This window comes from Zalophus californianus, chromosome 6, assembly GCF_009762305.2.
Source record: "Zalophus californianus isolate mZalCal1 chromosome 6, mZalCal1.pri.v2, whole genome shotgun sequence".
NCBI classification, from domain to species: Eukaryota; Metazoa; Chordata; class Mammalia; order Carnivora; family Otariidae; genus Zalophus; species Zalophus californianus.
The window spans coordinates 120,597,748-120,609,218 of NC_045600.1; positions in this window are offsets into that span (position 1 = coordinate 120,597,748).

Here is an 11,471-nt window from a genome sequence, read left to right on the forward strand (position 1 = left end):
TTTCCAAGCTATTTTATAAGTCCATTATTACCCTTCTACCAAAACCAGGCAAAAATATCATAAGAAATGAATACTATAGACCAATGTCTCTTATGAATGTAAATGTAAAAATCCTCAACAAAATTCCGGCAAACTAAACCCAGAAACGTATAAAAGGAATTACACACCATGACCAAGTGGAATTTATCCCAGAAATTCAAGGTTGGTTTAGCATTCAAAAATAAATTAATTCAGTATATCATATCAGTAGGATAACATGCAAAAGACTGAAGTTGGACCTTTACCTCATATCATATACAAAATTAACTCAAAATGATCAAGGATCTAAATGTAAGAGCTAAAACTGTAAAATTCTTAGAAAAAAACATACGGATAAATTTCATGACCCTGGATTTGGCAAAGTATTCTTAGATTTGACATTAAAAACACAAACAATAAAAGAAAAAATGGATAAACTGGATATTATTAAACTTAAATGTTTTTGTACCTCAAAGAATATCATCAAGAAAGTGAACAGACAACCCATAGAATGCAAGAAAATATTTACAAATCATGCATCTAAAAGGACTTGTTCCTGGAATATAACAATCATAAAAAACAACTCAAAGGATCTGAAAAGACAGTTCTCCAAAGAAAGAATAGAAATGGCTAATAAGCACATTAATCATCAGGGAAATGCAAACCAAAATCACTTTGAGGTACCACTTCACACCCACTAAGATGACTAGGATCAAAAAGTCAAGTAACAACAAGTGTTGGCCAGGATGTGGAGAATTTGGAAATTGTCTCATATACTACCGGTGAGAATGTAAAATGGTGCATCCATTTGGGAAAACTGTCTGAATCTGACAGTTCCTCAAATAAACATAGAGTTACAGTTTGATACAGCAATTCCACTCTAGGTAAATGGAAACATGTTTATAGTAGCATTATTTATATTTATAGTAGCGTTATACATAATATCCAAAACATAGAAATGACTCAAATTCCACAATGGATGAATGGATAAACAAAATGCAGGATATCCATACAATGGAATATTATTTGACTGAAATGTGCTACAACATGGATGAACCTTGAAAACATTATGGTAAGTCAAAGGAACCAGTCACAAAAGACCACATACTTTATGATTCTGTTCATATGAAAGTCTAGAATAAGGAAATCTACATATAGAGAAAATTGATTATTTGTTCCTCAGGGCTGGGTGGGTACATAGCAGGGTAATAGCTAAAGTGTATGGGATTTCTTCTTGAGGTAATGAAAATATTATAAATTTGACTGTGGTGATGGTTGCACATATCTGTGAATATACTCAAAACTTTTGAATTGTACACTTTAAATGGGTGAGTTACACGTTATATTACTTATATCTCAATAAAGCTGCTAAAAATTGAGTTTGGTTGGTAACAAAAAAAATTAAAGTAAAATAACAGTGGTTTGAATAAGATGTGTTCAATTTTTATCACATTCAAAAGATCTGGAAGTAGCCATTCCAGAGTATGTATGGCAATCCAAAGTTTTGGAGACCCAGGCTCCTTTTGTCTTATTGTTACCAAGATTTATCGCATGGTTTACTGGCTGCTGGACTGGCAGCTATAACATCTGACTTTTAAACAACAGGAAGGTGAAAAGGGGAACAAAAGTTCAAGCCTATACTCTTTTAATGACACAACTCACAACTGTACATAGCATAAGCTAGTTACATGGCTATACCTATGTGAAAGTGAGAACAAGCAGTGTAATTTTTATTCCAGCAAAATGGCAGAACAACAGTTATAAGTGAACATCAGCCATCTCTGTCATGTTAACAGAATAAATATTTAATCAGGATAGCCATAAAAAATGTAATGGTATTGGGGCACCTGGCTGGCTCAGTCGGTTGAGCAACCAACTCAATTTTGTCTCAGTCATGATCTCAGGGTCATGAGATCCAGCACCACGTCAGGTTCCATGCTTACTGGGGAGTCTGCTTGAGATTCTCTCTCCCTCTCCCTCTGTACCCCACTCCCACTTATGCTCTATCTCTCTCTAAAATAAATAAATCTTTTTTTTAAAAATGTAATATTCTTACTAAAATATAAAATGACTTTCTTACTGAGGTGTGAGGAAGGAAGGAGAGGAAGAGAGAATATCTAATTAAAAATATAAAAATAGTGAAATTTTGGGGTGCCTGGGTGGCTCAGTTAAGTGTCTGTGTTCAGCTCAGGTCATGATTTTGGGGTCCTGGGATGGAGCCCCACATTGGGCTTATAAATAAATAAAATCTTTTTTTTAAGATTTTATCTATTATTTGACAGAGAGAGACACAGCAAGAGAGGGAACACAAGCAGGGGGAGTGGGAGAGAGAGAAGCAGGCTTCTTGCGGAACAGGGAGCCCGATGCGGGGCTCAATACCAGGACCCTGGGATCATGACCTGAGCCAAAGGCAGACGCTTAATGACTGAGCCACCCAGGCACCCCATAAATAAATAAAACTTAAAAAAAGATAGTGAAATTTTATATCAGAAACTCTGAGTGACACATATTCATTATAATTATCGAAATAAAGCTTTTATAAACTACAGAGAAACAAGCACAAGCTTCAGGAAAGCAGCTGATTTCAAGGCAGCTCTGAAGTAATAGGAAGACAGATGAAGTTTGGTCTCTCCCCAAAGACAAGGCAATTAAGGTGCTGGAGTACAAACATTAAAAAAAAAAAAAAGGAGGTAAAAGCTCATTTAGATCAATTAAAAGTTGATGAAACATCTATTCCTTTCTTACCCTGTCTCTGCTGTCATGAAATAGAAACATATACTAAGGAAAGCATTTCATAAGTGATGACATTTGGAAATAAAATCTCTTTATTTTATTACACGATCTTGAGAGCCAAAATAAAGCATGTATTCGTGTGTCAGAAAGGTGATTTAATCTACACTCATTATGTTTGCCTGATTTTGAATATTAGCACAGAGTGTTGGAAAAATTTAGCAGTCATAGGTGTTTACTTTAGCTTGAATTCATAGTTCACATTGCAGGGTTGATATTGGCATCACTTTGTCAACTAATATAAATAACCCGTTAGGAATAATTTAATATCCAGGGAAGGTGTTGATATTTAAGTACAGTATCATTTTTAGTTGCATACTAAACAAAGTAAAACAATACATTGGTGTCTTCACACATATATTTTAAAATAACTATCATAATGAAAATAATCATAAACATTGTAAATGATGGCTTCTGGTAATGAAATTCTCAAAAATAGAAGGAACTCTTTCATAAAACCTATTTGCAAATGTATGGGAAAAGAAGATAAATAATGCACAGATATTAAAAGAAAGAACCAATTTCCCTAGCATTTCTTTAGCTCTAGAAAAGATGTTACAAGAATTTTGTCAGACTTTTAATGAACACAAAAGACCTGGACTCAATATCATTTCCTCACTATGTTACCTTGGAGAAGTTAATTAGCCCTTCTGAACTTCATTTGTCTCTGGTACAGAATGGGAATAATCTCCATCTTGTAATAAGAGGTCATTGAAGTGCTTGCAATATAATAGATACTACCTTTCCCCACTCCAGTCTCCCTCTTTGCTCTTTTATGGAAAGGCATCAAGATCATCAGTAGACTATGAGGCACAAGGCAGTGGAATAATCAGACAGCCCAGGCATGTAGGTCACAGATATTTATTTTTCCCTTAATTGGTTCCCAAATTGGTATTTGGTCTACAACTTGGTTGAGGACAACGGTTAATGGGAGATGCAATGATTAAAGAGGGCTCTCAGCTGACATTGGTCCTAGAGTGTCAGCTCCACTTAACACAGGATATTTGTATTTCATAGCTTTTTGTCCCAGTCCTGGGTGCATACAGGTCACCTAATGGGCTCCAGGAAGACCTTGGAGCTGAGCAGACTGGGTTTAAAGTAGAGAAGTCAGATTTCCTTCTTCTCCTGCCTGTTGGTTTGGGTGAGTTTTCCCAGGGCCTTTCCAGCCTTTCTTTTCTCTACATGGTGCTAACTATTGCTATGGGACTAATAAGCACATTCAGATGGGTGACTAATAATTTCTCTACCATCAGCTCTCATTTATCACAGCCAGATTATTTGAATTTCAAATTATCTCCAGAAAGCCTCCCTTTTGAATATTTATTGACATTTCAACAACTCTTCTTAATTAAGTACTTTATTGGAATGAACAAGATCTTTGTTTACTCTAGTCCAACAGAAGCATGAAGAGTCAAAATAACATCATTACTGCTCTATGGAAGACATCAAGAAGAACTTTGCCAAGAAATCTTTGTTCTGTTTTAGGTTGGTTATTCATTCATCCAACTGGCATTGAGCAATGTGTAGAAGGCACACACTGCTGGATTCTAGGCATGTGTAAACGAAATAAACACATTTGCTGACCTTAGGAATCTGAGAATCCCCTGGGGAAGACAGACATGAAAACACTGAAAATGTAGACAGAAATGTATCCCATGGAAGGCACAGTGGAGAATGGGAGGAGACATCTAAGTCAGCCTCACAGAATCAAAGATGGGTCAGAGGAAATGGTACTGGAGCTCAAACAAGTTTGGGTGGCTGTGAAACTGGAAGAATGCCATGTGTAATGGCATTGCACTGTGACAGAGGAAAGATCAGTCCTTTGTTGCAAATGTGAGTTTTCTGAGTGGTGATGTAATCCTTTTCCAATAGAGGATGGGTTACAGAAGTCGTATGTCCATGGTGGTTTCACTCTTTAATGTAATATGTGAATCCTCAGAATATTAGAGGCTTCTGCCTTCATGCTTTGATGTTAAATAAATCAAAACAATTTAATTGTATTCATATATTTATTATTTCAGGTATTTCATCCTCTTAAGGACAGGTAGACTGCATTCACTGTCATATCCCATTAGTATCCATTTGAATTGTTATGATGTGCAATTCTTATTCCAGGAGTTGGAATTGTCTTCTGAGCAACCATGAAAATAGAGGCTCCATGTATTGAATAAAGGGCTGCATGTATTGAGTTTTTACATGTCATCTCATTAAACAATATACACTAATAATTATTTAAGTTATGGTTATTTTCAAGTCTCTATAAAAGCTATTGACAGCAGAAGAAAAATACTAAAAATTTGATTGTTTTTCTTTATACAAACTTCAGTTTCTTGAACAACAACAAAAAATTTTCCTTATAATCAAGTCACCAAATCTATTTAGGTTTTGTATGATCTATAAATATACATTAATAAAAAATTATTTCCTTTGCATTCATTGACCATAACACTATGTAACTTTTGAGTTTATTTCATGTTTTCAGTGATTAATAAATACAATTTTCATAATTTTTATGATGAAAATGATTGAAGAATAAGTGTATACAAGGAGTAAACCATTTCATGAGGCATAGAGACATTGTCTAGATACAATTCTGAAAGTCAGAGTAGTTTTGAGTGGTAACAGAATTTAAAGGCCATCTTTCCCTGCACCTACCCAGGGCAAGTCACTTTTCAAAAGCTGATCTGGGGGGCTCCTGGGTGGTTCAGTTGGTTAAGCTTCTGACTCTTGATTTCGGCTCAAGTCATGATCTCAGGATGGTGGGATCAAGCCCTTGAGGAGCCCCACATAAGGGCTCAGCAAGGAGTCTGCTTGTCCCTCTCCCTCCTTCTCTGCCCCTCCCCCAGCTTTTGTGTGTGCATTCTCTTAAATAAATAAAATCTTTAATAAAAGAAATAAAAAGCTGATTTGAACAAAAGAGTAGAAAAAAGCACCCCCCCTGGCAGTGGAAGAAATGGCAGGGTGGACAGCGTTTATATGGAGTCTGTGAATCAGATGACATCATAACTTGCATATGGATGCTTTCCTTTGACTTTTTCTGGTCTCCCTCCCATTCACTTCTCCAAATGTGGGATGGTAAATGGGAAGAGGATAATCGTGCATGCCACCATAGCCTGGATACATAAATGTTTCTCACTGATGTTGGCAATTGGACAATGGGTAATTTACTTAATGCACATCCTCAGGACAAATATTAATATTGGAATCTTCGGTGACAAAAATGAAATCTGTTAAGCCAGAAAACAAAGATCAAATGCTACTATCTGATTTTGCTGACAATAAATAGAGACAGAATTTTGCCCTGGCTTTAAATGTTTCAAATGTTACTATTTGTAATTATAATGTGATACCTAGATTCTATTTTAATTTATCTTGCATGTAATTATCTATTGCAAATGCTTTTCCTCAAGTAGATATTCATTTGATCAGGTCTGTGTTAGCAAGAAAGTACATTAGTGTCTGTTTATCAGTGAATATCAAGGAATAGGAATGGAATTTTTGAAACAATGATGCAGCTCTGTGAAAATCACAGCCTTTATTTCTAGTTGCCTCAATTTCAGAATTAGTTAACATAAAAAGAAGGGTCACAGAACAAAATTCAACAAAATCCCATAACAGATTGGGGTCATTTTCCTTTAAAGGTATTCTTGATCTTGCCTGATACAGGGATTCAGGTTCCATTGATTTATTGGTGGTGTTCTCAAGTGAAAAGAAGTCTCAGCTCAGACTGGCTTCTGTCCCATCCCAGGGGGGTGAAGTGCAGGACCACACAGGGCAAGGGGCTGGCATTTGCACCCATGTCAGTCACCGGGCCAGCTTTGGGTAAACATGGTTCCTCTTTAGAAGAGGGCAGTTCTCCAGAGAATAGAAAATTGTGAAGGGTAATCGTTCCTGGTGTGCACCACACAACCAGCCCTCTAGCAATGACTAAGAAGCTACCTGCAGAAGCTAAAGGTAGGAAGCGAGTGGAATTCATGGAGAGATGTGCAGAGCAGCATCTGGAGATGGCAGCCATCTTTAAAGATAGTACTCTGTCAGTACTGGAGTATTAGATGCCCTCCCAGAGATGACCTGGGACTCCAGGATTATGACCTGGCCCTGTGTCCTCTATAAATCACACTATTGACACCTGGGGAAATGGTTACCTCATTGGCATGATGTTCTTGTAGAAGATTTGCTTAAAACACTGTCGTTTGGGTGGCAAATCACCAAGAGTACCAGAAGCTTCCCTGGGGGACTTCAAGCCTTCCAAGTTTTTATATGCCACAGGTGAGAATAAATTAACACTGCTGAGCAAAAGGAGAATTCTCTCCTGAGAAAAGGAGAAAGCTAAAAAGAGAGAGAGAGAGAATTATTTGACCAAAACAGCAAAAGGTACTCTTTGGATCCCCTGGGTCATGGCCTTATTCACTGGGCAAAGTCTCCCACTTCCTGTGCTATGATACACCCTAATGCTTAAGTGTCTGGGGTGGGGAGGAGGCAGAGGCCTGCTACCTTAGACTCCAGGTCTTGGGGTCCTGGGAGGGTCTCTCTCCCTAGTTATCTTAGCCTGGATGCCACATCCTCACCAACTGGAGCTATTGCTGCACTCATGTCCCGGAAAGCAGGCACCCACTCCACTCTTGCTGCCAATATTACCAGGAGAGGGATATTTCAATAGGAGCTTCACCAAAAATATGCTTTACAAACTTTACAAAATTTTAAACTACTTAGCTTCCAAACAGAGCCCCTCTGCCCTTGGGAATGTGCATACAGTCAAGTAATGATTTCCATTTAGTCTTTCCTGGTGACTGACTAGGGCCAGCGCTGTGCTGCTTTCATGAAACATAAATGAGAAAGCTGATTTGAATCCTGGGGGCCTCTACAGTGCAGCAAATGAGTTTCCTAGGTGTTGGGGACTATTGAAAAGGGGGACATTTCTGTACACTGTGCATATTGGAGAGATGAGAATGAAGTGCAGGAGGCCAATTAGGAAGTTATTGCAATGGAGCCCTTGAGATGCTTACGGATTACAGTGGTGGCTGCAGGCAGGAGCCGCCAGACAGATACCTCTAACCAATGTGGGCCTCTTTTAGTATGAATTTGGGTCCATTCCACCTAATATCATGTGAGAAGAGATAGCAAGAAGCTCCCCCAGTTCTTTGGCCACCATTGCTCCAGGGAAGAGAGGGGGTAGGTGTCCAATCATTCTGAGAACAGCAAGCATTAAATAAAGGTTGGTATCCTAGGTAATGTAGCATTTAATATCTCCATGGGATAAATTAGCCTTGAAAAAAAACAGCAAGTGAGCAGCCCAAGGAGATCCTCTCCTGTTTCCCAGCAATAGGAAGAGATAAGCGATGACTTGACAAAGGTGCTAATATGGATGCTGATCCAGGCAGTCTCAATCTTTTCCTGGCAATCCCCAACAGTGTGAGAAGAGCCAAAAAGCAAAATAGAGAGATGCTGCCTCTCCAGGACCCTTCTCAGTTGCCTTCTACCTCCCATTGCTTTACAAGGTGAAGGTAGGATCCCAGAGCAGGATTTGAGTAACTGCTTCCCAGTGGCTCCAACTTTACTCTCAACTTCCAATATGACAGAGAGCCACTGAGTCTCAACTACAATTCCTGATTCAGTTGCAAAGAGGTCAGAAAGCAATTTAAAAAAATAATCATTAGAGATTTTTCTATAAGCTGGATGCTGTGTCCAGCACTTTTATATACATTTGTATTGTTTGTTTTCTCAAACCCTTAAAACAATGATAGGAAAGTAGAGTTACTAGCTCCACTTGACAAATGGTGAACCTGCAGCTGCTATGCCAAAGTTACATAGTAGGTTAAAGAGCTGAGAGAACCTTTGGTCTAAATTGAGTTAGATAGTGCTAGTGGGTTAAAAGAGACTAATTTACCAATTAATGTTTTGTTCATCTGTAGGTAGAAAGTCCAAGGTTATGGTGGCAGAGAAGAGGAGGATGTAAGCCCATCAAAAGGAGAAGGAAGAATTCCCTGTTTGTATTTCCTTATGTATTGCTAAGACCAATGGAAAAAACTCTGTTATCTGATGTTTAATGTCTGATGGGTAAACTTCTAGTTAAAGGAGGATTACATGAATGTTCATAACAGCAGTCCGTTCACAATTGGCAGTGCCTTCACCTCAGCAGCAATGATTTGAGGGAAATACATATATATATAACATTCAGGATTCAAAGCTTTATGTGTTCATCAGTTCCCCCTGCCCTTGATTCTCAAGGAGTGAGGCAGGGTACTGCAGGAGCTCACTGAACATGCAGTGGGTCTGTGCCACAGCTGAGCCACTTGGAACTTAGGATACTTTGATCTTACAAGGGGCCCCAAGGAGAACTATTTCACTTTCTTTACCTGTTCAAGAGAAAAATATGCCTCTGTCCTAAGGGAGATGCTATCTGTTTTCCATGGATACCACAAGACATGTAGAAACACCATGGAAACTTGCCTCCCACAGGCATTACCTGGCACCTGTAGGACATACAAACTCCAGGCTCCTCCCATCCCAGGGCCTACTAAATGGGAATCTCTGGGGAGAGTTTAACAAGCCATCAGGTGATTCTGTGAGAAGCATGACTGTACATCAGCCCTCCTCTGTTTCTGATTAAGTGTGCAGCTGTATAGGTAGGCAGTCAAGGGCTTTCAGGCCAAGGAGCTAGATCATGTGCCTGCAAATTGGAGCCATCATCCAGTTTACCCACATGCACTGGATTGCAACACCATTTTCTTCACTACATAGTGCTTAGGATAATATTATAATGGTGATCTCATTGATGTGCAATCTCTCTTTTTCTTTTAATTTCACACAATTATAACATTGAAAATGCAGATGACAGTTTTGACATTCACAAAAATGCAGTTTTAATTAGTATGGTGATTACTTGATCTAAAAAGCCAGATGCCTAAATATTACAAAAGGTCACACAGAAGAAATCTTTAGTTTTCATCTTTCAATATTATAATTTTATTGTATTGGAAATGATTTTATTTAGTTGCATTAGAAGGTGATTTTATTTAGTGCCACACCCTCTCTTTTTATTTTTTTTTCTTTAGGGTAATTATAGAAATCCAAATCTCATTAAAAGAAAGGAAAAAATAAGATTACCCAGTCCTTACCAATCGTCTTTCCTTTTACTTTCCTAGAGCAAACATTTATTATAAAAGCTCAGTGAATAGAAAATAGCAATATAAGGAATAACTCTTTGCTTGATACAGATGATTGAAAAGACAAATTTGAATAAAGTTTTCTTTTTTTATCTTTTATAAACTTTATTTTTCTTATTGACATGAAATTCACATATAATAACATATTAGTTTCAGGTATACAACATAAAGCTTTGATATATGTAGATATTGTGAAATGATCGACACGGTAAGTGTAGCTAATATTCATCCCTACCCATAGTCACAATTCTTTTTCTTGTGATGACTTTTTAAAAATTTTTTTATTGTTATGTTAATCACCATACAGTACATCATTAGTTTTTGATATAGTGTTCCATGATTCATTGTTTGTGCATAATACCCAGTGCTCCATGCAGAACGTGCCCTCTTTAATAAAACCAGCCAAGTTTTTAACATGTGATTTTATTTATTAGATTCCTCATATAAGTGAAATCATATAGTATTTGTCTTTCCCTGTGTTATTTCACTTAGCATAATATCCACTAGGTCCATACATGTTGTTGCAAATGTCAACTGGCAGGGGAGTGGGTGGGCAAAATGGCTGAAGGACAGTGGTGGGGGGTACAGGCTTCCACTTATGGAATGAATAAATCACATGAATAAAAGGTAGGGCATGGGGAAAATGGCCAATGGTATTGTAATAGTGTTGTATGATGACAGATGGTAGCTATACTTGTGGTGAGCATGGCCTTACCTATGGAGTTGTTGATTCACTGTGCTGTACACCTGAAACTAACATCACAGGGTGTGTTGACTATACTGCAATAAGAAAATATTGATTTATATGTTGATTAATAAGGACAGTTACACCCACCTGCCTAAGTATTCCCACCTCATAGCTCTGCCAAAGCAAAACTACTTTGTCCAGTGTCCTGCATAAGCATGGGTAGGAATGGAGCCACAACTTTGTCATTTTCCTTTGTTGTCTAATTTGTCAGCATACAGTTGTTTATAGTATTCCCTTATAATCCCTTATATTTCTGTAAGGTCAGTGATGTCTTCTATCACTCGAACCTACTGCTGAGCCCCTAGCAAATTTCTCATTTCAGTTATACTTTTCAACTCCATAATTTACATTTGATTATCTTTATAACTTCCATCTCTTTCTTTAAAGATTTTATTTATTTATTTGAGAGAGAGAATGAGAGATAGAAAGCATGAGGAGGGTCAGAGGGAGAAGCAGACTCCCTGCCGAGCAGGGAGCCCGATGCGGGACTCGATCCCAGGACTCCAGGATCGTGACCTGAGCCGAAGGCAGCCGCTCAACTAACTGAGCCACCCAGGCGCCCTATAACTCCCATCTCTTTATTGCCATCCTTCATTTGTTCAATTATTGTTATCACACATTTATGTAATTCTATAAACATAGTTGTCTTTAGTTTCCTTGAATATTTGATAATAGCTGTTTTTAAAATTTCATCTGCGAAGTTCAACATCCTGGTTCTCTCAGAGTCAGTTTTTATCTCCTGTTTAACG